Source organism: Lissotriton vulgaris, chromosome 5 (assembly GCF_964263255.1).
Source record: "Lissotriton vulgaris chromosome 5, aLisVul1.2, whole genome shotgun sequence".
NCBI classification, from domain to species: Eukaryota; Metazoa; Chordata; class Amphibia; order Caudata; family Salamandridae; genus Lissotriton; species Lissotriton vulgaris.
Window position 1 is genome coordinate 1,715,356,815 of NC_141693.1, and position 26,201 is coordinate 1,715,383,015.

Genomic DNA, 26,201 nt, shown 5'->3' on the forward strand with positions numbered 1-26,201 from the left:
CTGGCTATATGCAAATCAGTCTGTCCCTGGCCCAGTGCATCATGGGAACAGGGCAGACTAAACTACCAAGCCAATTCTTCACCAGAAAGGAGACAAGCTACCGGGGACCGGTTTCTGGCATTTCAGCCTTCTTCGGCCCGGCTTGCTTGAATCCTGATGGTGCAGTGAGAAAGGGACTCATGTCTGAGTATACCCTGCCACACCTATAGTGGCCAAAAACGATTCAGAAAAGGGGGTGGTGATGAACAGAATGTCTGAATTAAGCAGACCACTCTTACCCAGTCCAAAGATCAGGGCTTGATCCATCACCGTTATTTATCTCACTGCACCATCCCAGCTCAGAACCTGGCTATATGCAAATCAGTCTGTCCCTGGCCCAGTGCATCATGGGAACAGGGCAGACTAAACTACCAAGCCAATTCTTCACCAGAAAGGAGACAAGCTACCGGGGACCGGTTTCTGGCATTTCAGCCTTCTTCGGCCCGGCTTGCTTGAATCCTGATGGTGCAGTGAGAAAGGGACTCATGTCTGAGTATACCCTGCCACACCTATAGTGGCCAAAAACGATTCAGAAAAGGGGGTGGTGATGAACAGAGTGTCTGAATTAAGCAGACCACTCTTACCCAGTCCAAAGATCAGGGCTTGATCCATCACCGTTATTTATCTCACTGCACCATCCCAGCTCAGAACCTGGCTATATGCAAATCAGTCTGTCCCTGGCCCAGTGCATCATGGGAACAGGGCAGACTAAACTACCAAGCCAATTCTTCACCAGAAAGGAGACAAGCTACCGGGGACCGGTTTCTGGCATTTCAGCCTTCTTCGGCCCGGCTTACTTGAATCCTGATGGTGCAGTGAGAAAGGGACTCATGTCTGAGTATACCCTGCCACACCTATAGTGGCCAAAAACGATTCAGAAAAGGGGGTGGTGATGAACAGAGTGTCTGAATTAAGCAGACCACTCTTACCCAGTCCAAAGATCAGGGCTTGATCCATCACCGTTATTTATCTCACTGCACCATCCCAGCTCAGAACCTGGCTATATGCAAATCAGTCTGTCCCTGGCCCAGTGCATCATGGGAACAGGGCAGACTAAACTACCAAGCCAATTCTTCACCAGAAAGGAGACAAGCTACCGGGGACCGGTTTCTGGCATTTCAGCCTTCTTCGGCCCGGCTTGCTTGAATCCTGATGGTGCAGTGAGAAAGGGACTCATGTCTGAGTATACCCTGCCACACCTATAGTGGCCAAAAACGATTCAGAAAAGGGGGTGGTGATGAACAGAGTGTCTGAATTAAGCAGACCACTCTTACCCAGTCCAAAGATCAGGGCTTGATCCATCACCGTTATTTATCTCACTGCACCATCCCAGCTCAGAACCTGGCTATATGCAAATCAGTCTGTCCCTGGCCCAGTGCATCATGGGAACAGGGCAGACTAAACTACCAAGCCAATTCTTCACCAGAAAGGAGACAAGCTACCGGGGACCGGTTTCTGGCATTTCAGCCTTCTTCGGCCCGGCTTGCTTGAATCCTGATGGTGCAGTGAGAAAGGGACTCATGTCTGAGTATACCCTGCCACACCTATAGTGGCCAAAAACGATTCAGAAAAGGGGATGGTGATGAACAGAGTGTCTGAATTAAGCAGACCACTCTTACCCAGTCCAAAGATCAGGGCTTGATCCATCACCGTTATTTATCTCACTGCACCATCCCAGCTCAGAACCTGGCTATATGCAAATCAGTCTGTCCCTGGCCCAGTGCATCATGGGAACAGGGCAGACTGAACTACCAAGCCAATTCTTCACCAGAAAGGAGACAAGCTACCGGGGACCGGTTTCTGGCATTTCAGCCTTCTTCGGCCCGGCTTGCTTGAATCCTGATGGTGCAGTGAGAAAGGGACTCATGTCTGAGTATACCCTGCCACACCTATAGTGGCCAAAAACGATTCAGAAAAGGGGGTGGTGATGAACAGAGTGTCTGAATTAAGCAGACCACTCTTACCCAGTCCAAAGATCAGGGCTTGATCCATCACCGTTATTTATCTCACTGCACCATCCCAGCTCAGAACCTGGCTATATGCAAATCAGTCTGTCCCTGGCCCAGTGCATCATGGGAACAGGGCAGACTAAACTACCAAGCCAATTCTTCACCAGAAAGGAGACAAGCTACCGGGGACCGGTTTCTGGCATTTCAGCCTTCTTCGGCCCGGCTTGCTTGAATCCTGATGGTGCAGTGAGAAAGGGACTCATGTCTGAGTATACCCTGCCACACCTATAGTGGCCAAAAACGATTCAGAAAAGGGGGTGGTGATGAACAGAGTGTCTGAATTAAGCAGACCACTCTTACCCAGTCCAAAGATCAGGGCTTGATCCATCACCGTTATTTATCTCACTGCACCATCCCAGCTCAGAACCTGGCTATATGCAAATCAGTCTGTCCCTGGCCCAGTGCATCATGGGAACAGGGCAGACTAAACTACCAAGCCATTTCTTCACCAGAAAGGAGACAAGCTACCGGGGACCGGTTTCTGGCATTTCAGCCTTCTTCGGCCCGGCTTGCTTGAATCCTGATGGTGCAGTGAGAAAGGGACTCATGTCTGAGTATACCCTGCCACACCTGTAGTGGCCAAAAACGATTCAGAAAAGGGGGTGGTGATGAACAGAGTGTCTGAATTAAGCAGACCACTCTTACCCAGTCCAAAGATCAGGGCTTGATCCATCACCGTTATTTATCTCACTGCACCATCCCAGCTCAGAACCTGGCTTTATGCAAATCAGTCTGTCCCTGGCCCAGTGCATCATGGGAACAGGGCAGACTAAACTACCAAGCCATTTCTTCACCAGAAAGGAGACAAGCTACCGGGGACCGGTTTCTGGCATTTCAGCCTTCTTCGGCCCAGCTTGCTTGAATCCTGATGGTGCAGTGAGAAAGGGACTCATGTCTGAGTATACCCTGCCACACCTGTAGTGGCCAAAAACGATTCAGAAAAGGGGGTGGTGATGAACAGAGTGTCTGAATTAAGCAGAGTGTTGTTTCCTTCCCAGTGTAAGAATTGGCTTTTGTAGTTTGGTTTGCCCTGTTCCCATCATGCACTGGGACAGGAACAGACTAATTTGCATACAGCCAGGTTCTGAAACTGGGATGGTGCAGTGAGCTAAAAAACGGTGTTGGATCTAGCCCTGATCTCTTGACTGGGTGAGAGCTTTCTGCTTAATTCAGAGACTCTGTCCCTCACCACCCCTTGTTGTAAATATTTTTGTCCACCCTAAGCGTGGAAGGGTATTCTCAGATGTGAGACCCTTGCTCATTGCACCATCAGGATTCAAGCAAACCGGGCCGAAGACGGCTGTAATGCCAGAAACCGGTCCCCGGGAGCTTGTTTCCTTCCCAGTGTAAGAATTGGCTTTTGTAGTTTGGTTTGCCCTGTTCCCATCATGCACTGGGACAGGAACAGACTAATTTGCATACAGCCAGGTTCTGAAACTGGGATGGTGCAGTGAGCTAAAAAACGGTGTTGGATCTAGCCCTGATCTCTTGACTGGGTGAGAGCTTTCTGCTTAATTCAGAGACTCTGTCCCTCACCACCCCTTGTTGTAAATATTTTTGTCCACCCTAAGCGTGGAAGGGTATTCTCAGATGTGAGACCCTTGCTCATTGCACCATCAGAATTCAAGCAAACCGGGCCGAAGACGGCTGTAATGCCAGAAACCGGTCCCCGGGAGCTTGTTTCCTTCCCAGTGTAAGAATTGGCTTTTGTAGTTTGGTTTGCCCTGTTCCCATCATGCACTGGGACAGGAACAGACTAATTTGCATACAGCCAGGTTCTGAAACTGGGATGGTGCAGTGAGCTAAAAAACGGTGTTGGATCTAGCCCTGATCTCTTGACTGGGTGAGAGCTTTCTGCTTAATTCAGAGACTCTGTCCCTCACCACCCCTTGTTGTAAATATTTTTGTCCACCCTAAGCGTGGAAGGGTATTCTCAGATGTGAGACCCTTGCTCATTGCACCATCAGGATTCAAGCAAACCGGGCCGAAGACGGCTGTAATGCCAGAAACCGGTCCCCGGGAGCTTGTTTCCTTCCCAGTGTAAGAATTGGCTTTTGTAGTTTGGTTTGCCCTGTTCCCATCATGCACTGGGACAGGAACAGACTAATTTGCATACAGCCAGGTTCTGAAACTGGGATGGTGCAGTGAGCTAAAAAACGGTGTTGGATCTAGCCCTGATCTCTTGACTGGGTGAGAGCTTTCTGCTTAATTCAGAGACTCTGTCCCTCACCACCCCTTGTTGTAAATATTTTTGTCCACCCTAAGCGTGGAAGGGTATTCTCAGATGTGAGACCCTTGCTCATTGCACCATCAGGATTCAAGCAAACCGGGCCGAAGACGGCTGTAATGCCAGAAACCGGTCCCTGGGAGCTTGTTTCCTTCCCAGTGTAAGAATTGGCTTTTGTAGTTTGGTTTGCCCTGTTCCCATCATGCACTGGGACAGGAACAGACTAATTTGCATACAGCCAGGTTCTGAAACTGGGATGGTGCAGTGAGCTAAAAAACGGTGTTGGATCTAGCCCTGATCTCTTGACTGGGTGAGAGGTTTCTGCTTAATTCAGAGACTCTGTCCCTCACCACCCCTTGTTGTAAATATTTTTGTCCACCCTAAGCGTGGAAGGGTATTCTCAGATGTGAGACCCTTGCTCATTGCACCATCAGGATTCAAGCAAACCGGGCCGAAGACGGCTGTAATGCCAGAAACCGGTCCCCGGGAGCTTGTTTCCTTCCCAGTGTAAGAATTGGCTTTTGTAGTTTGGTTTGCCCTGTTCCCATCATGCACTGGGACAGGAACAGACTAATTTGCATACAGCCAGGTTCTGAAACTGGGATGGTGCAGTGAGCTAAAAACGGTGTTGGATCTAGCCCTGATCTCTTGACTGGGTGAGAGCTTTCTGCTTAATTCAGAGACTCTGTCCCTCACCACCCCTTGTTGTAAATATTTTTGTCCACCCTAAGCGTGGAAGGGTATTCTCAGATGTGAGACCCTTGCTCATTGCACCATCAGGATTCAAGCAAACCGGGCCGAAGACGGCTGTAATGCCAGAAACCGGTCCCCGGGAGCTTGTTTCCTTCCCAGTGTAAGAATTGGCTTTTGTAGTTTGGTTTGCTCTGTTCCCATCATGCACTGGAACAGGAACAGACTAATTTGCATACAGCCAGGTTCTGAAACTGGGATGGTGCAGTGAGCTAATTAACGGTGTTGGATCTAGCCCTGATCTCTTGACTGGGTGAGAGCTTTCTGCTTAATTCAGAGACTCTGTCCCTCACCACCCCTTGTTGTAAATATTTTTGTCCACCCTAAGCGTGGAAGGGTATTCTCAGATGTGAGACCCTTGCTCATTGCACCATCAGGATTCAAGCAAACCGGGCCGAAGACGGCTGTAATGCCAGAAACCGGTCCCCGGGAGCTTGTTTCCTTCCCAGTGTAAGAATTGGCTTTTGTACTTTGGTTTGCCCTGTTCCCATCATGCACTGGGACAGGAACAGACTAATTTGCATACAGCCAGGTTCTGAAACTGGGATGGTGCAGTGAGCTAAAAAAACGGTGTTGGATCTAGCCCTGATCTCTTGACTGGGTGAGAGCTTTCTGCTTAATTCAGAGACTCTGTCCCTCACCACCCCTTGTTGTAAATATTTTTGTCCACCCTAAGCGTGGAAGGGTATTCTCAGATGTGAGACCCTTGCTCATTGCACCATCAGGATTCAAGCAAACCGGGCCGAAGACGGCTGTAATGCCAGAAACCGGTCCCCGGGAGCTTGTTCCCTTCCCAGTGTAAGAATTGGCTTTTGTAGTTTGGTTTGCCCTGTTCCCATCATGCACTGGGACAGGAACAGACTAATTTGCATACAGCCAGGTTCTGAAACTGTGATGGTGCAGTGAGCTAAAAAACGGTGTTGGATCTAGCCCTGATCTCTTGACTGGGTGAGAGCTTTCTGCTTAATTCAGAGACTCTGTCCCTCACCACCCCTTGTTGTAAATATTTTTGTCCACCCTAAGCGTGGAAGGGTATTCTCAGATGTGAGACCCTTGCTCATTGCACCATCAGGATTCAAGCAAACCGGGCCGAAGACGGCTGTAATGCCAGAAACCGGTCCCCGGGAGCTTGTTTCCTTCCCAGTGTAAGAATTGGCTTTTGTAGTTTGGTTTGCCCTGTTCCCATCATGCACTGGGACAGGAACAGACTAATTTGCATACAGCCAGGTTCTGAAACTGGGATGGTGCAGTGAGCTAAAAAACGGTGTTGGATCTAGCCCTGATCTCTTGACTGGGTGAGAGCTTTCTGCTTAATTCAGAGACTCTGTCCCTCACCACCCCTTGTTGTAAATATTTTTGTCCACCCTAAGCGTGGAAGGGTATTCTCAGATGTGAGACCCTTGCTCATTGCACCATCAGGATTCAAGCAAACCGGGCCGAAGACGGCTGTAATGCCAGAAACCGGTCCCCGGGAGCTTGTTTCCTTCCCAGTGTAAGAATTGGCTTTTGTAGTTTGGTTTGCTCTGTTCCCATCATGCACTGGAACAGGAACAGACTAATTTGCATACAGCCAGGTTCTGAAACTGGGATGGTGCAGTGAGCTAAAAAACGGTGTTGGATCTAGCCCTGATCTCTGGACTGGGTGAGAGCTTTCTGCTTAATTCAGAGACTCTGTCCCTCACCACCCCTTGTTGTAAATATTTTTGTCCACCCTAAGCGTGGAAGGGTATTCTCAGATGTGAGACCCTTGCTCATTGCACCATCAGGATTCAAGCAAACCGGGCCGAAGACGGCTGTAATGCCAGAAACCGGTCCCCGGGAGCTTGTTTCCTTCCCAGTGTAAGAATTGGCTTTTGTAGTTTGGTTTGCCCTGTTCCCATCATGCACTGGGACAGGAACAGACTAATTTGCATACAGCCAGGTTCTGAAACTGGGATGGTGCAGTGAGCTAAAAAAACGGTGTTGGATCTAGCCCTGATCTCTTGACTGGGTGAGAGCTTTCTGCTTAATTCAGAGACTCTGTCCCTCACCACCCCTTGTTGTAAATATTTTTGTCCACCCTAAGCGTGGAAGGGTATTCTCAGATGTGAGACCCTTGCTCATTGCACCATCAGGATTCAAGCAAACCGGGCCGAAGACGGCTGTAATGCCAGAAACCGGTCCCCGGGAGCTTGTTTCCTTCCCAGTGTAAGAATTGGCTTTTGTAGTTTGGTTTGCCCTGTTCCCATCATGCACTGGGACAGGAACAGACTAATTTGCATACAGCCAGGTTCTGAAACTGGGATGGTGCAGTGAGCTAAAAAACGGTGTTGGATCTAGCCCTGATCTCTTGACTGGGTGAGAGCTTTCTGCTTAATTCAGAGACTCTGTCCCTCACCACCCCTTGTTGTAAATATTTTTGTCCACCCTAAGCGTGGAAGGGTATTCTCAGATGTGAGACCCTTGCTCATTGCACCATCAGGATTCAAACAAACCGGGCCGAAGACGGCTGTAATGCCAGAAACCGGTCCCCGGGAGCTTGTTTCCTTCCCGGTGTAAGAATTGGCTTTTGTAGTTTGGTTTGCCCTGTTCCCATCATGCACTGGGACAGGAACAGACTAATTTGCATACAGCCAGGTTCTGAAACTGGGATGGTGCAGTGAGCTAAAAAACGGTGTTGGATCTAGCCCTGATCTCTTGACTGGGTGAGAGCTTTCTGCTTAATTCAGAGACTCTGTCCCTCACCACCCCTTGTTGTAAATATTTTTGTCCACCCTAAGCGGGGAAGGGTATTCTCAGATGTGAGACCCTTGCTCATTGCACCATCAGGATTCAAGCAAACCGGGCCGAAGACGGCTGTAATGCCAGAAACCGGTCCCCGGGAGCTTGTTTCCTTCCCAGTGTAAGAATTGGCTTTTGTAGTTTGGTTTGCCCTGTTCCCATCATGCACTGGGACAGGAACAGACTAATTTGCATACAGCCAGGTTCTGAAACTGGGATGGTGCAGTGAGCTAAAAAACGGTGTTGGATCTAGCCCTGATCTCTTGACTGGGTGAGAGCTTTCTGCTTAATTCAGAGACTCTGTCCCTCACCACCCCTTGTTGTAAATATTTTTGTCCACCCTAAGCGTGGAAGGGTATTCTCAGATGTGAGACCCTTGCTCATTGCACCATCAGGATTCAAGCAAACCGGGCCGAAGACGGCTGTAATGCCAGAAACCGGTCCCCGGGAGCTTGTTTCCTTCCCAGTGTAAGAATTGGCTTTTGTAGTTTGGTTTGCCCTGTTCCCATCATGCACTGGGACAGGAACAGACTAATTTGCATACAGCCAGGTTCTGAAACTGGGATGGTGCAGTGAGCTAAAAAACGGTGTTGGATCTAGCCCTGATCTCTTGACTGGGTGAGAGCTTTCTGCTTAATTCAGAGACTCTGTCCCTCACCACCCCTTGTTGTTAATATTTTTGTCCACCCTAAGCGTGGAAGGGTATTCTCAGATGTGAGACCCTTGCTCATTGCACCATCAGGATTCAAGCAAACCGGGCCGAAGACGGCTGTAATGCCAGAAACCGGTCCCCGGGAGCTTGTTTCCTTCCCGGTGTAAGAATTGGCTTTTGTAGTTTGGTTTGCCCTGTTCCCATCATGCACTGGGACAGGAACAGACTAATTTGCATACAGCCAGGTTCTGAAACTGGGATGGTGCAGTGAGCTAAAAAACGGTGTTGGATCTAGCCCTGATCTCTTAACTGGGTGAGAGCTTTCTGCTTAATTCAGAGACTCTGTCCCTCACCACCCCTTGTTGTAAATGTTCCTTTCTTTGGCTGGCTTCACCCATCCCGCCGGGGGTGTCTCTCTTGCTCTCGCAACGTGCACCACCTACAGGATCGTCTTGCGTTCAGGTTGTCACCCCTCGTGGGGAGAGGGGGCTCTTAACTCTCCCACCGGCTTACAGATCACCCCTGTAATCGTAGGGCGTCTCGTGCCTCAGTACCCCTGAAGTCGGCGAATGCGATAGTCCTCCGGGGCTCGGGCTCCTGGTTGATGTACTCTGGGCCTCACTGCGTCTGTATCCTTTCCCTCGCCGCCGTTCCTTCTCCACTGATTGCCACAGGGCTCCCGTGATGTGCCTTCCTCTAGTCGCGTTCCGCCACACCCAAGCCTCCTTTTTGGGTCTTGGGCCACCTATGTCCCGGTGTCTGCACGCGAGGGCAGTCGCCACTGGTTGCCCTCCGCACCTCGCAGGCAGATTTCCAACCATTCGGGGAGGGGAGGTGGGGGGGGCAGCAAATTGTACCACCTCACTGGCGGTATGAGCGCAGCGCCAGGTTTCCAAAAGTCACTTGCCTTAGGTCCCAGCAGATCGCCGGGATTGCGGCCCAACGGGACTCTATCTTCTCGCTGTTACCTTGTCTCTGGGCCCCACCGTGTCTGTGTCAGGTTTCTCGTTGCTTTGCCCGCAACACCGGTCGCCGCCGAATCCCCGCAATGTGTTCTGTCTGCAGTTTTACGGCGTGCGTCCTCCGCCTCCGGTCTGTTGCTCGCCGCACTCCGCCTCACCCATGCCTTGCCTCCGGGTCTCTTTGTACTTTACGTCCCGGTCTCAACACCCCGAGCAGGCCGCCTCTGGTCGCGCACTGTTTCTGGAGTTTTTGCAGTCATCGCCGCTCGATCCCAGACCTCGGTCCAAGCCTGTGGAGCCTTGTAAAATCCAGGATTATTGGTCGGATTCACGTGAAGGGCTATACTGTCCCCGGAGCACTTCAGCTACGCAGCCATCTTGCTTGGCTGTTAGCCACACCCCCCCATCTGTTTTAGTATTTTAAACCCGATTTAATCAACGTACTTTTAGCACTAAGTACCAACTTTAGTTTGAATTGCGACGCATTGAAGATCATTTACTGCCGGTGTACCCTGACCTCCCTGCCCTGTTTCCACTGTACCTGGAGGGCCGTTTGAGCGGAGGGCCGGGTCAGATGCCTGTTACTCACTTCCGCTTAAGGCAGCGGTCTACTTGTCAGTTTCAGCGCGCCTACAAAACCTCGATGCCAGCGAGGACGCAAAGCAATAGCCGACAGTGGCAGGGTATACTAGCGCGTTGAGCGTATCTACAACAATTGCGGTAATCAGATATCTGTTTTAGTATTTTAAACCTGATGCAATTAAAGTACTTTTAGCACGAAGTACCAACTTTAGTTTTAATTGTGACGCACTGAAGATCACTTACTGCCTGTGTACCCTGACCTCTCTGCCCTCTTTCCGCTGCGGCCGGAGTGTCGTTTGAGAGAAGGGACAGGTTGGATGCCTGTTACTCACTTCCGCTTAAGGCAGATGTCTAGTTACCAGTTTCAGCGCACCTACCAAACCTCGATGCCAGAGAGGATGCTCAACGGGCGCACCAAAGGCAAGCTGGTCTGCGCCCGTCCGAAGCCGGCCCGGGCTATGGGCCAAAATACCTGTGCATTTTGACTCAGACCATTATCTGAATTACTCTAGTAGCCAACTTACAAAATTAGAGCCCCGGATATTAGTACCACGCAGACATGCGCTATCTGTAGAACAGAGGATGGAACGATGCACGCACTGCTCATTTCAGATAAAGGCGCCTAATGTACCCCTCATAGGACAAGTGGGTTGTAGGCTTCATTTTTTACTCATCAACTGTAGGTCCTTGAATGAGCATAAAATTTAAATATACGACTGTATCTTGGACAAAGAACTGGATGCCCTGTTTCTCACAGAAACTTGGTTGCATGAATCCTCCGGCGCTGACATCCTACAGGCACCTCCACCTGATTATGGGATCCTTACACTTTACTGCGCTAATAATCTCCTCTACACAAAACCTCCAAAACTCCTTTGCTAACTCCGCTAAGACCCTCGACTGAGGACCCCCCAACTTGTTGACATACCGTACCACTGACAAGTTGTCCATTTTCAACAGAACACAACATTCCACTTGCTCCTTCATGAAACTCTTTATCGCAAAGGACCCTGCCAGAAGTTCCAAACAATTTATGTGCATCTTTCTCTCCTCCTTTGACTACTGTCCCCCTGTACACACTGTGCTACACCTTGCTCCCCATCCGTGCAAACGTGCATCCGACTCTATCTCTAGCTCTGGTAACTCTCCAAATATAGCCCTTCCGTTCCATGCTTCCAGACTTATTAACCACCAATCCAATTCCTCTTGAGCCCCTTGATTCATTCTGACTTTATGTGAGTACTTCGCACCCTACCTCAAATGAAAAGCTTTCAACCTCTGCAATGCTCTGTAATGAAGGGGAGCGGGAAAGATCACTTGAATCGATGTAGATAACAGACCCAACAACCGAGCCAACTGTCTCAACGTACTCCATTCCGCATTCATCACTCTTTTTCAATTTCTTCCTGATTTCCTTCACCTTCTCCACAGGCAACTTCAATACACATTCAAATGTCTGAATCAGAATGCCTGAAAACTGAATCACTTGTTCTGGCTCTACACAAGACTTCTCCCTGTTCACCATCCGTCTGCTCCCTCACTACACTCCTCTCTTCTGCCATTATTAAGATACCGTCTAGGTACAATTAAACAGATCCCCCTGGATCTCAACCATGATGCCACTGGCCTCATTACTTTGGTAAAATATCACGGGGCTGACGTCAACCCGAATGAGACACTCTTGAACCACCAACGCTTTTCCTTCTACCTGAACTGAAGGTAATCTCTTTGTTCCTCGCACTTATGAATGGTCAGATAAGCATTCTTCAAATCTAACCGGGTCAACCAATCCCCTTTCCTCAGCAAATCCCACAACATATGAATACCTTCCATCTTGAAATGGTTGTAACAAACCTAATCGTTTAACTCTCTTAGATTTATTGCTGGCCTCGTTCCTTTTTCCTTCTTCTCCACTAAAAACAGATTGCCTATGAAACAACCATGCACCTTTCTTGCAGGTTCTATCGCTCCTTTTGCTTCCAAAGCCTCTACTTCCTTTGTTACCAGATCCTCCATTTCCTTTGAAAAACGTAAAATATTGGGAATCCTCTCCTGCACCGGCGTCTGAATAAAATCTACTCAGTAACCTGCTACTGTTTACAAAACCCAAGCATCCGGAGTTATTTCTCTACATCTTGTAATGTACTTGGCTAGTCCGCCACCAAATTTTACTTGGATATAAATAGGATTTGGTAAACTTCTTGCCTGTGGCACCCCTTGTTCGTCTCTCAGACCTCATGCCTCTTGATCTGCCCTCCTGTCTTTGTGGGTAAAAGTTAACCTGCTCTGTCTTGGTGTAACCATAGTTAGTTCCGAAGCTCACTCCATAGGGTCTGAATCCTCTACCAAAGCTCCCTCTGGTAATTCCCTTTCCTCCGCCAGGGAACCGACCCCGCATCCGCCCAGCTATTCCAAAAACCCTTCTGATATCCTTTTGTGCCTTTTGTAGTGAGTTAAATGTACCCACACCTAGACATGTCCTTGACAAAATCCTCGCCAAAGAGCAAACCCTCACTTTGCTCTCCTAGCTCCTTACTAGCCAAGTCTGCCAGCTTAGGGTCTATCTTAAAAAGGATTCTCTTTCTTCTTTCAACACATAGTGCTGCTTTTGCGTTCAATAACTTTTATTCGATTACAGTTTTTATAATCATAAAAAGTACATATTTAAAAAACACAAATCAAACATTTCATCATATACATAAAAAAGAAAAAGAAGAACTTTTAAGAGGTGCTTGAGAGAGAACTTGTTGCTTAGGTACTTCAGTTCAGTTTGTGAGTTTTTGACGGATTATAATGGAGGCCTTTAAGAACATTGCCACAAATTTGGCTACATGCGGAGAGTTCAGACATTGCAAAAACAAGAATGCAGAGTAGCACTGTCTATGGCCAGCAGATCGAAGGAGTGGAAGTATCCAAGATTTGCGAGGAATTTTGTAGTATTTACAGAAAAAAATAATATGGATTGTTGTTTGATGAGATATACCATCACATGGACAGTTCATGAGCAAACGGGACCAGTTGTGAGTTTCAGGAAAGGATACCGGACGAAAAAAGGTATTGAAGCGGAATCTTGTTAATAAAAATTTTTCCTGGTTTGACAGAAAAAACGACAAGTAGGGTTGTATACCTTTAAGGGGTTGTATTGCGCAAATCTGGGTATTGGAAAGTTTCATGATCTCCGACTGGTTTCGCAACTCTCTCAGGTGGGTCAAGCACATCGATTTTAGCTGTTGCCTGGAAATGTCTTCAACAGTAGGGGGATCGTCGAAGTAGGATTTACGGCCAAGGTCGTAAAAAAAGTTCCGTACATAGACCAACCAAGGGATCTTATGCCAGTTTGTTAAAGCTAAACAGTCTGTGATCAAAGATCGTGTCAGGTGGCATTCGGGTTTGGACCATATTCGTTGCCACAATAAAATAGGTTGGGAATGGATAGCGTCTACTATGTAATCCATGCCAAGCTCGGTATGGGAAGCAAAGTTCGGGGCGCTTTGCGGGAGGGCCAACAGGTATTTGATGAAGATATTCTGAGTTATTTGTAGGTGATCAATGTGGCCATGCCCCCACACGCCTGCTCCATAGGTAGCCACACTGTGGCATTTCACGTAGTAAACTTTCAGAAGCTCTGGTGGAGCAGGTTTCCCCAGCTTTCTCGAGAAAGACATCAGGGCCGATGTTGCGCGCCGAAAAAGAAGATTTCTGGTAATCGTAGCTTGACGCCAGTTCAGAGCGTCATCCACAAGAATTCCCAGGTATGGGTACACAGATGTTCTTTCCAACTTTGTATTACCCACCAGTATTGGTTTAGGATTTTTAACCCTGGGGCCAATATGCATAATAAAGGTCTTTTTTATGTTAATTTTCAGGCCTAGTGAGTCCATAAAAGTACTATATTTGTTGGTTTGCTTCTGGAGTTGATTTAGTGTGCGGGCCAGAATGACAGAATCGTCTGCGTATAGCAGTGTTGGTATTTGTCGGTGGTTTATCTGGGGTAGATCCTGGCTCCCTTCCAGCATAGCCTGCTCTAGTCCATTGGTGTAAAGGTTGAACAGGAAGGGAGCCAGTACACACCCCTGTCTGACTCCTTTTTTTTTTTTTTTTTTTTCTTTTTTTTTTTCCTTCCATTTTTTCCGTAAGTTACATTACAATATATACAGTACAGAATTTTCTCACAGTTATACAGTCATATATATTATCATACAGTCAGAGCCAGGAAAGTAAAAAGAAATTTAAAGAAACAAAACAGAGTAAATCATAGCCTAACGTAATCCTGGAGAAAGAATAATTCATGCCGTACTATTCTTCCACTCTTCTATAGGGCGCCATATCTTCCCCCCCAATATTCTTGCCCTTTTGCCTTTCTTATCATAAATGGCTTTCTCCAAATTGTATATATGTAGTAACCTTGCCATCCAAATTTGAAATGTTGGTGCAGATTTATCTTTCCAGGCTTTCGCAATGATTAATCTGAAAACTGCTGTGGCCAAAAATACAAATTCGGGATAGTTATTGTTATCGCCTATACTAATACCTAGTATTATCAACTCGTCTGTAAGTTTCACCTTTAGTCTTAAAGATTTCTCAAGAAACTCCTCTATTGCCACTTTTAAGGTGCATAACTGAGGGCACTGAGAGAACATATGCGTAAGATTAGCATTTGATGAATCGCAACGTGGACAAGTTATACCAGTGTTACCCCCCCATTGTGCTATTCTAGCTGGTGTATGGTATAGCGAGAAGATGGTCTTATAGTGTTGTGTTTGCAATGTAGCAGAACAAAGTATGGTTCTTCCAAAGTCTAATGAGGCTTGCAGAAATTCCGGCTGAGCCCCAACTTGCTCAACCCATTTATTACTAAATTTCTCCCTGTCGTCGGTTTTATACTCCTGTAATTCTATATACAATTGTCTGATTGAACCCCTTAAGCCACTCCCTAAATATTCCATAATCCTACAACTTGACATACCTACTGGCCCTCCCTGTTTTAGGTGGAAGTAACTTCTTATTTGCAAATATTTAAAGAAGTTATTTCCGGGTATTTTAAATCTATGTTGGATATCTTGGAATAATAAAAACCCCCCTTCCCCATCCATCAGATCTCCTAATTTCTTAACCCCTTCATCATTCCAAACTTTCATTGTGTTATCCCAAAAGATTTCTGTTGGCAAATCGACATTTAGGTATAGCCTCAGGTATCTATTAACTCTTCCTAACCCTACTTTCTTCATAATAACCCTCCAAATTTTGTATACTGCCTCCAAAGTCTTAAATCTAGTATGTTTGAAGTAGGTAAACTCTACTGTATTAACCAGGGCATTCTCAGCCCTTTCCCCCAGTAGCGCTTTATAAGCATTCTCTATACCTATCCCTTCCTCGTGAAAAGAACTTCCACCTAATAGCGCTTTAGAGTACTGCAGTACTGCTGCCCAATAATAAAATCTGAAATCTGGTGCCCCCCAACCTCCCTTTTCCCGTGGTAGTGTCAGAAATCTGTATGCTCTGCGTGTCTTCCCTTGTGCCCAAATTAACCCATTCATTGTTGTTTCTATTTTATTAAACCATGTCACATCAAACAATAAAGGGATCGCCCTAAAAAGATATAAAAATTTGGGGAAAGTGACCATTTTAATAAAATTAATACGTCCCATTAAAGTCAAATGTAAATTATTGACCCTCTCCAAATTTCTCTTAACTTTCCCTAATAATGGCCCCATATTTATTTCAACCAGTTTCCCTAAGTCAGCCGTCACCTTAACACCCAAGTATGTTGCTTCCTGAACTACTCTAATATCTCTAAAGGTAGAGTAATTATTCTGCACTATCTGTGTTTTCCCTCTATTTATTGAGTATCCTGAGAACATACCAAATTTCCTTGCCTCGTATTCAATTTCGGTCAAGGCTTGCGCTGGCTCTGGAGTGACAATTGCTACATCATCTGCATAGGCAAATAATTTATAATCTTTCTCATGCAATGTAACAGGTCTGATCCTACAGTTCGCTGTCAACCTTCTCAGATAGGGATCCAAATAGATGGCAAACAACAGCGGGGAAGCTGGGCACCCCTGTCTTGTCCCCCTCCCGATCTGTACCGTTTTTGAATAGGATTTGTTTATTCTTATCCTAGCTGTAGGTTGTCTGTATAGAGCCTGAATTGCAGCCAAAAATCCTTTACCTATTCCTGCCCACTCCATCGCTTTCCATAAATAGGTCCAGGAAACCCTGTCGAAAGCCTTCTCGGCGTCTAAAAAGATTGCTGAAACAGGGTCTCCCAAGGCCTCTGCTGCATCCAGGACAGTGATCATTTGCCTGGTGTGTTGGGTAGTCCCTTTACCAGGTATGAACCCATGTTGTTCCGGGGACACCATTTTCTCAATGACCTTGCTCAACCTATTAGCAAGGGCCTTGGCGTATATCTTCACATCGGCATTAAGTAGAGTAATTGGTCTATATGACCCTGGTTCCGTTGATGGTTTGTCCTTTTTTAATAACACAATGATATCTGCACCAGACCATGACTTTGGGACAATCCTACCTCCCTGTGCCAAACAACATATCGCCCAAAAATCTATGCCTATGACGTCCCAGAAAGTTTTATAAAACTCTACAGGTATCTGATCCTGTCCTGCTGCTTTGCCTGCTGGAAGATCAGAAACTGCATCCCCTATCTCCTGGAAGGTTAACACCTCATCTAATTTGTCCCTCTCTTCTATACTGAATTCTGTCTGTGGTCTTGGTGTTAAATAGCCCATACTCTCTTCCTCAATCTCACTCGTGGTTGCATCTTTCTCGTATAAAACCTCATAATACCTCCTGAATACCTCCTGTACCTCCTCTACCTTATTCACAATTGCCCCAGTGCTATCCCTAACCTCTTTTATCTCCCCTGCTGCCAGCGTTTGGCTTTTTTATTATTGCCAGGAGATGTCCGACCCTTTCATTGAATTCGTAGCACTGCTCTTTTTTTGCTAGGTAATTCCTAGCTAGCTTCTGCGCTAACGAGACACCTGTTTCTGCTTTTTGAATTTCCAACTCGAGTAAAATCGATTCAAATGGTTCCCTCTTGCTTATTGCCTCCACCAAAGCCTCTTCTATTGTCCATAGGATTCTAATCTCTTCTTCCGTTTTCTCCTTCTCCCTTCTGTTTCTTGCAATTGTATAGCTTAGTGTCTCCCCCCTTATACCTGCCTTGAAGCTATCCCATACCACATCTGCCGACGTAGAGTATCTATTAATGTCCCAGAATTGCATTATCCATGCTTTCATACTTATAATGTAATCCTCATCCTTTAGCAGCCCTCTTTCAAACGTCCAGGTAGAATTTATTCTCTCTTTAACTTGAGCGGTTTGAATACTTAAAACCAGAGGGTTGTGATCTGACACTATCCTGGGGAATCGCTCTATGCTGGAAATACCAACAAGAGAGCTAGATATGAAAAAATAGTCCAGTCTTGCTATTGACTTATGTGGAGCAGAGTAAAAGGTGCTTCCTGAACCCATTGGATTTTTTTCCGCCCACATATCGCTTAATGCATTATGACTAGCAAGATTTTGTACTGATCTAGATACCTTTTTCTTCCTTCCCATATATCTCCCCCCATACTCCTCGACCAAACCATTTAAGCCGTTAATGTTAAAATCTCCACAGCATATCACAGGTTCTGGCCATAATGCTAGTTCTCTGTCCACAAATTCAAAAACATCCGGATCATCATCATTTGAGCCATACACTGAAACAATTGTAAATCGAAATGCATTTGTTTCCAACTCAATCATTACCCACCTCCCCTCACTATCCTCTTTTTTCCTTTTGACTTTTGTGCAGCCTTTCCTTGCCAACACTGCAACACCCCTACACCTTTCTACCTGGCCTGTATAGGCGAGAACATCAAACCCCATTTGCTCCAACAAATACATCTCATTAACGGCTATGTGCGTTTCTTGTAAACAAACTACATCAATTTTCCAGAATCGCAGTAGTGCCCCCAGTTTTTGTCTTTTTTCTCTGTTATTTAGACCACATATATTCAACGTAATTATCCTAGTTTCCATCTAACATTTTTTCCCTTTTTCCAGCTTTCCACGTACTCATATCCACGCCCATTACTTCCAACTTTTCCTCCCGACATAATGAACATAGTGACTTTTACCATTCTGTACTGTATTTTTACTCCAACCACAAAACGTGCCCCCCCACCACCCTCCCCTTCTGTACCCCCCCTCCCCAGCTGCTCCCCCCCCCTGTGACAGGCAAATAGGTCAGTGCTGACCTATGCATGTCCACTGTGCGTTGTAGCGTCGCCCCCCTCTCCTCCCCTACCCAAACGCAAAAGGAACATCCTACCCCCTGAAAACTCCTATTCCCCCTAGTCTTTATATGGTTTTTCCATATTTCCCTTTTTACTATTCATTACTGTTCTTTACAATTACATTTCCTCTTCTTTTCTTTTTTTGACTTTTTACCCCTCTGCCCCACCCTATACTAATATATCTGCTTGATACTATCTTCTAGCTCCACCTTTTTCCTTCAGCTCTTTTAACTCTTCTAGATATTCTCCAGCTTTAATCTCTGAGAAGAACATTCTGACTCTACCCCCAACGATAACTTTTAGTTTTGCCGGGAACATCAAGTAGGCTTCAGCGCCTTGACTCTGAAATGCCGCAATCATTTGCCTGAGTCTCCACCTCCTTTCCACTGTGACGTGGCAAAAGTCAGGTCTTGCAAAAAATGTTGTTCCATCCACCGTCTTTTTAGAGTCAGGTCTGGCTTTGTCCATCAGCTCTTGTCTCGCCAGAAAATTCCCAAAGAATACTAACATCGCTCTTGGAAGTGTACCATCACCTCTTTTTTTCCCCTTTGTCGTGAGCGGAAACCTGTGTGCTCTTTGCACCTCTTGTTCCCATTGCCACGGGGTCTCTGGAAAGGCACCTTTTAACAGCTTAATGACAAAGCCTCTTGGGTCCTGCCCCTCTGCCCCTTCCTCTATTCCAAGAAGACGTGCGTTATTTCGCCTCTGGCGATTCTCCAAATCCTCCACCTTCCATTGTAGATCCTCCATCAGCTTCGAGTGCTCTTCTCTGCTTGCCTGCCAGTCCGTCACTTCCTCCTCAATCCTGCCAGTCCTTTCTTCCACTTCGGTAACTCTTTCACCCACTTCCTCACATTTTTTGTTAATTCTCCTAATAGAGGCTTGAATTTTTTTAGTATCATGCCTGGCTCTTCGGCTCTCTGCTCTAGCTTCCATTTGAATTTGTTTTAGAGTTGCAAATATTAGGTCTAGTTTCCCATCCTCATTCTGGGGATCTTGCCCATCCTCCTTGTAGAGGTTCGAGGTAGCGGAGTAGTCCCAAATCAGTTTTTTATGAGAGCTCTTATGTAAGGTTGTAGGGGAGCCCGTTCTCCTGCTAGTCAGCCTGCGTTTTTTTTGAGTGCCTTTCTCTTTGGAGCCCCCTGTATCTTCAGTGCTAGAGCACGAGTCTCCTGTTTCTCTCTCATCTTCACTGCTGGTTATAGTAGAATCTGACTCTTCAGGGACTGAGAAAAATACCCTGTCCCCCTCAGCTCCCTCTGCACTCTCTGCGCCCTCTGTATAGCCAGTGACAAGCTGATCCTTTTGTCCTTGCAGTATACTGTTACTGGTCTCAGAGTTTCTCTGTACATTATTCCAACTTTTCGCTTGATCTATTAATAATCCTGCCTCCACCTCCTGTAGCGCTTCTAGCAAAGGGTCTGTGTTTAAGGGTTCAGTTACTTTAACCTCTTTTACCGCTCTCACCTCATTCTCCGCGATCGTGCGCTCAGCCTTCTCTCCGGCGGTAACTGGCTCAATTGCAGCTTGCTCCGCGGAAAGCGTGAGCTCCGCACGTTCCGTTTGTGTTGGTTGCCTGGTAACGCCTTTGCTTGCGTCCACGAGGACGCTACCTCCAGAGCCGCTTGCCGAAGAGTTCTCTGTGCCCAGGACTGCCGCTGTGTCCTCAGTTGGAGCCGCCGGGGGTGCCTTGCTGTTGAAAATCTCGATCACTGAGGGCTGACGAAAGGTGAGTTCGCCCTTCTTTTTCTCCGTGGTGGGTTTTCCCGCTTGGCTGGATTGACATGCTTGATTGCTAAGTCCGCCGCTGCGAGTGTCATCACTCGGGTTAAGTGCCTTGTCTCTATCTTTCTCGGCGGCTCTTTCGTTTTTCTCGATTTTGCGTTGTTGAGCCTTGGAAGCCGTCGAGATCGTGGGTGTTGAGCGTTTGTTGGGTGGGGGCATCTTGGTTTTCGGGATTGTGCCAGTCCTTCCTGGATCCTTTTGGCCTATCTCTTTAGCTGGGCCGAAGCTTGAGGCTGCTGTCTGTTTGTCCTTTGCCCGGTTTGCCATCTTAGGAAGAATAGCCTTTCGAAGCTCCCCAAACAGCGATTTCAGTTGCAATAGACCTTTTTTTAGGCTGTGAAAGATGCCGCTTTTCCCCTCCAGCTTCAGCCAGCATAACCTCCGTAGCATGCTACCTTAGAAGCCGATCAGGGTCCTGGGTCCTCCATAGGTCGGAGAGGGGTCTAGATGCGACTTGCACCTACAGCGCTACAGCGGCCATCTTGCCCTACCTCCAAAAGTCCTGCACTTCTGAGGAGCTGCAGGTCTGTCTGACTCCTTTTGTTATTGGAAATGAGCGGGACAGCTCACCGTTGGTACCGAATCTGACTCGCCCGGAGGCATTGGAATATAGTTCGCGAAGGAAAGCTATTAAGGAAGGATCCACTCCAAGATCACTGAGGATTTTCCAGAGTTTACTATGTTGGACACAGTCAAATGCCGCACTCAGGTCGACATAGACGAGGAAGATGTTACCTCCTTTGGCGCCAACATATTTCCCAGTCAGGAGTGCAAGGTTCAGGGCCTGTTCCACGGTCCCGAGCCCCTTCTGGAAACCGTATTGCAGGTCAGTCATGATGTTATTTTCCCGGGCCCAGGATTGCAATCGGTCCAGGAGCACTCGACCTGCAATTTTGCCCATGGAGTCCAGAAGGGAGATTGGCCTATAGCATGCTGGGTCGTTGCGGTCACCTTTTTTAAAGATGGGCATTAGGATTGAGGTAGACCAGGATTGAAAAAGTCCCTCCGATGTTACTGCTGCCAAGACCTGTGTAATTATCGGTGACCAGAGTTCTATGTTATGTAAAAAAATGTCCATTGGAACTCCGTCAGGACCCGGAGCCTTTCCTGATTTTGATGCCTTAATTGCTTTAACAACTTCACTATGAAGGAAATGAATATTTATCGGGTAGATGTTGTTCTCCGATGTATAGGATTCACTTGGGTCTGTTCATTTTTCTGTGGCACTTTGTGAGGATGGACCAAAGATTTTAGAAAAATGTGTGACCCAGTCGTCTTCTGTAACTGCTACGTCCAGATGTTGTCCTTTTGCATTGTCGGCCAGAAAAGGGGATCTTAGGACTTGCAAAAATAGGGCACTATCCTTTCTTTGGGAACTGTCATGGAGTTGAGACCATAAATCTTTCTTGATTTCTTTTTTACGTTCCCTTCTGGCTAAGTTATAAAGTTTTCTTAGGTTGGAGATTTCCACTTGGTTTCTTGTGGGTCTGTGTAGGGCTTCTTTTAAATTCGAAAGAGCTTTACGGCAAGCTGAATCGAACCATCTCGTGGTAGGGGCCTTCATGTTCTTTACCTTGACAAAGAGTTCTTTTCCAATTGTTTCCAGGATGTTTTTGAAGTTATTAATAATTGACCGGGGTGTAGTGTCTGGAGATAGACATTCTAGTATCCAGGGCTTAGATTTTTCCAGGATTTTCTCTGTTACTGCCACCAGGTCAATCTTGGCCCATTTGACTGTGTGGCCATTCAATTTGTTCATAGCTAATGAGTTTTGATTTAAAAGACTCGTTTTTACAGGATGTACTTTAGTCAATTTTGGAGTGATTCTTACGCTAATTGGATAATGATCGCTCGTGACATTTGTCCCGGTTTCAAAGTTAGTTAGTTGTCCCTTGAGTGAGTGGGAGGACAGTATATAGTCTATGGTAGTTAAAAATCCTCTTCCGTGAAAAGTGGGGGAAAAGTCCTTCTGTGGCTCTACTATCTCATTTGCAAAGTCCAGATCTAAAGAAAATAGAATTTCGTTTAACTTGCTTCCACAGGTCGAATGAGCAAAATGAGGCATAGGAGTACCAAGTTCGTTGTGCAATCCACAGTTGCCATTCTTGTGGTTGGGACAGAGTGGAAGATTAAAATCACCACCCCATAATAGATGTACTGTATTGGAATTGGATTCAGTCAGCAGGGATAATAGGAAAGTGGCAATCTCCACTAGGATTGTCAAACAGTCTGTTGTAGTTAAGTTGTTGTAATAGTTGGTAAGTATATTATAACCCTGACTGTTTCGGACCATGCTTCTAACGTTAATTTAGAAACCAATCCTGCAACATTCCAGTACATTATAGAGAGGTTCAGTTTATTGGGGACAGGAAGTAGTTGTGTAGTAGGGGGTTCACTTGAAAGACTCTCTATTGGGGTCGGAGAAGGGTTAGTTGTGTCTCTCAGATCAATTGATTGATGAAAGGTTAGATCTATGCTGTCCGTAGGGATGGCTAAAGTTTTGGTTTTGGGCATCAGTCCGTTAGAAATAATAGGGTAGGTATCTACAGTAGTCTCAGGGTAGGAATTGATAATAATCGGGGAAATTTGTTGTGGTTGGCTTTCAGGTTTGGGGGTGATAACTGCGGTCTGAGGTTCGATGGAGAGGGCATGCTGTGGGCTTGGGCATTCTTACTCTTGAGTTTTTGAGGTCTTAACGGTCAATCAACCATCTCAAGACAGTCGTAACGGTTTCTTGTTGGGATACCCTGCCAGCCCTCCAATGGATGATAGGGTCTACCTTGCCAAGGCTGCTTGTGCCATTCTCTAGTTCTATCTCTATTTCCACGACCGTAGCTAAATCCCACATGTTTCCATTGGTCTTCTTGAGGATGCTGCCAATTCGGGATAGAGGTATATTGATAAGTGTTCAGTGGAGGGTAGAAAAAAGAAAGGTGTAGACATCTATTCCACCTTTCTTCTCCAAAGAGTGCCATGAACAGATGTGGTCCACGGTAGACGGATCCCTGCAAGTTACTATAATGCAGTCTCCGTGGATCGACTTGGGTTCGTCCCCTATCCATATTACTCTGCGGACAGTGGAAATCCCTCCAGAGTGGTATGGATCTAGTGGTCTATTTATGCTTAGCCACTGCATAACCTTGTTTTTAAGTGACCAGGCAGTTTCTGTCATGCCTTCCGTTAATTCGGGTACACCTGTGAGAATGATTGTATATGGGGTTACCTCTGATGAGAGATGGACTGGGCGCCTAAATCTTAATGCCTTTTTGGATGTCAGCGGAGGTTGTTTCACTGTTGATTTAGGGGAAGTGGGTGCCGGTTTGTTTATTGAATGGTTTATGGTTACATTGTCTGGTAGTTTCCCAGTTTTACCTGTTTTTTCCGGGCCAGTAGTAGAGGCGTGTTGGGGGAGCTCCGTATTGGGTTTGGTCTTTTGTGCACTAGGCATTAAAACTTGCTGGTTTTGTACTTGAGAGTTGGATTTTGGTTTTTTGGAAGGTGGAATAATCGGGACAGGTTGTTTGGTTGCTACAGCTGGTTGTTGCTGATGTGATACTTTTGGGGGATGAGTGGCGTTTTGTTTCCCTTGCTTAGGTAATCGTCTGTTATTTGTGCTAGGATGTGTTTGTGATAGAATTGCTAATTGGGCTTCCAGATTTCTTATACTAATTTGTATAGGTTTGAGCTGTTGTGAAAGTAGGTCTTTGATTAAGGTAAGTAATTGCGATGAAGTTTTACAAGTTTTACAGGGGTTATCTGTGTCCTCAATGAAGATAGGAAGTGGTAAAAGATTGTTTTCTACTGGGGTAGTTATCCTTCATTGCCCGGGTTGTGTTAACTGTTTCGAACGATCCCTCCCAGGTTCCCTCTCTGGACCCGTAAGAGGAACAGAAACTGCTGTATTTGCAGATGGGTGGGAGTTAGCTTGTTTGGGGATGGCTCCTTCCCTTATACCTCGAAGGTGTTTATCTATAGTTGTTTCTAGACTTTGGCAGGCTTCTAGGTCCGGGGTAGCCTCTAGACCATCGGATAATAGTGATTCTGATTGTGTTACAGATAAATCAACTAAACATGGCACTGTGTTAATGTCGACAATGGTCACAGGTAGGGGGGGGAACAGGTAGATAAAGTTTGCTGAATGGGGGAAGCTGCAGATGCTAAAAGACGATCGTTTGGCTTTCATAAGATCGAGAGACAAACGTTTAGCGTTCATCAGGTCGAGTGATACTCTGCGCTCCAGAAGAGATATGCTATGGTCAATTACCTCGGTGGTCCTTGAGATAAATTGATCTATTGGGCCGGTGATTTGGGCTAATGCCTGCGCGCTTTTAGTTTTACTTCTGGTTCTTCCAGGCATGGTGGACATAGAGAGAATCCCGTATGCAAAATGGGGGACGAACTGAGGTTAAGAGTCAAGGGGGGTAGCCCGGTCCGGTCTCTATCGGGCACTAACGGGCAACAACGGGCCCGCCCTTGGCCCGGGCTTCGCCCGGGCTACGACCCGCGCGCGCATCCCGTGGTGCGCGTTACTGGGCTTGCTTGTGAGCTGGTTGAGCGCGAGGAGGCGTGGCACTGGGAGGGGGCGCGGCTCACGCGGGAAGAGGACCCAGCTGTAGGGGTTGAATGCTGGTCCTCGCAGTCCCGGGTGCCGCGCCTCTCGCCTCCACTGCGGCCAAAGCTGTTCTTTTCCTCGCTGGAAAGAGAAGGGCAACAGGCAGTCTTTGAAGCTACTCCTGTAGCAGATAGCAGGACACACGGTCAGAACACATCTTAGCGCGTGGCACCCGCGTAGTGGGGGCCGCGAGAGGTAAAGAGTGTTTCACTGGAGGCATGGCACTGGGAGGGGGCGCGGCTCACGCGGGAAGAGGACCCAGCTGTAGGTGTTGAATGCTGGTCCTCGCAGTCCCGGGTGCCGCGCCTCTCGCCTCCACTGCGGCCAAAGCTGGTCTTTTCCTCGCTGGAAACAGAAGGGCAACAGGCAGTCTTTGAAGCTACTCCTGTAGCAGATAGCAGGACACACGGTCAGAACACCTCTTAGCGAGCGGCTCCCGCGTAGCGGGGGCCGCGAGAGGTAAAGAGTGTTTCACTGGAGGCGTGGCACTGGGAGGGGGCGCGGCTCACGCGGGAAGAGGACCCAGCTGTAGGTGTTGAATGCTGGTCCTCGCAGTCCCGGGTGCCGCGTCTCTCGCCTCCACTGCGGCCAAAGCTGGTCTTTTCCTCGCTGGAAACAGAAGGGCAACAGGCAGTCTTTGAAGCTACTCCTGTAGCAGATAGCAGGACACACGGTCAGAACACCTTTTAGCGAGCGGCATTCCCAAGAAGGCATATTGCCCTCTGAACTCATTGACACATTTCCACTACGTCCTCACCAGTATTATTTGAGTGTGCCTCCTCGCACAAATCAAAAATCTTAGTTAGAGGTTCCAGCAAATCCAACAGCCTATCTTGGCATCCTTTGAGCCCTTTATCTAGACCTCTTCTAGAATCTTTTCTAGTTTTATTGAGAAAGCCATCATTTTTTGATCAAGTTATGGCGTGTAAGCCACTTTACTGTCCAAACTAGGCCAAGTGCATTCTGATCTCTGCCTGGTTCTAACATCTTTTGGGATCTCTCTCCTTATCCAGTACCTTATGTACTTGGCAACATGCTCCGCAGGGGTCCACTGTGGAGACAGAGGGTGCTGTATTAAGAGCGGATCGAACATTTCATCTCCCTGTGGATCCACAAAATCCCCTGCTTCCAATTTTATTTATTTCTCATCTACCTTTCTCTTCTCAAGAGGAACTTCTTCCACGTCTGTATTCCCAAAACCTGTACTGCATGTTAACTCTACGTCCTCACTTGTAGAGCTTGAATCACATGCCACAACACTGTGCCTTCTCTTATGCGCCTTTATAGCACTTCCTTTTGATTTTATAGCACTTTCCTTCTGAACCTTACGTTCATGATCATTGCCCTTTCTTTTCTTACCTATTTGCTTTCTTCTTGGGTCCTTTTTGCACCCTGAACAGATACTCTTGCACCAACCTCTACTTCCTCTGTTGTCCAGAAGTTATCCTCTTCTCCAGACTTTTTACTGGAGTCTTTTCTAATCATACTCTTCTCCAAATTATTCTCAATCTTTGTAT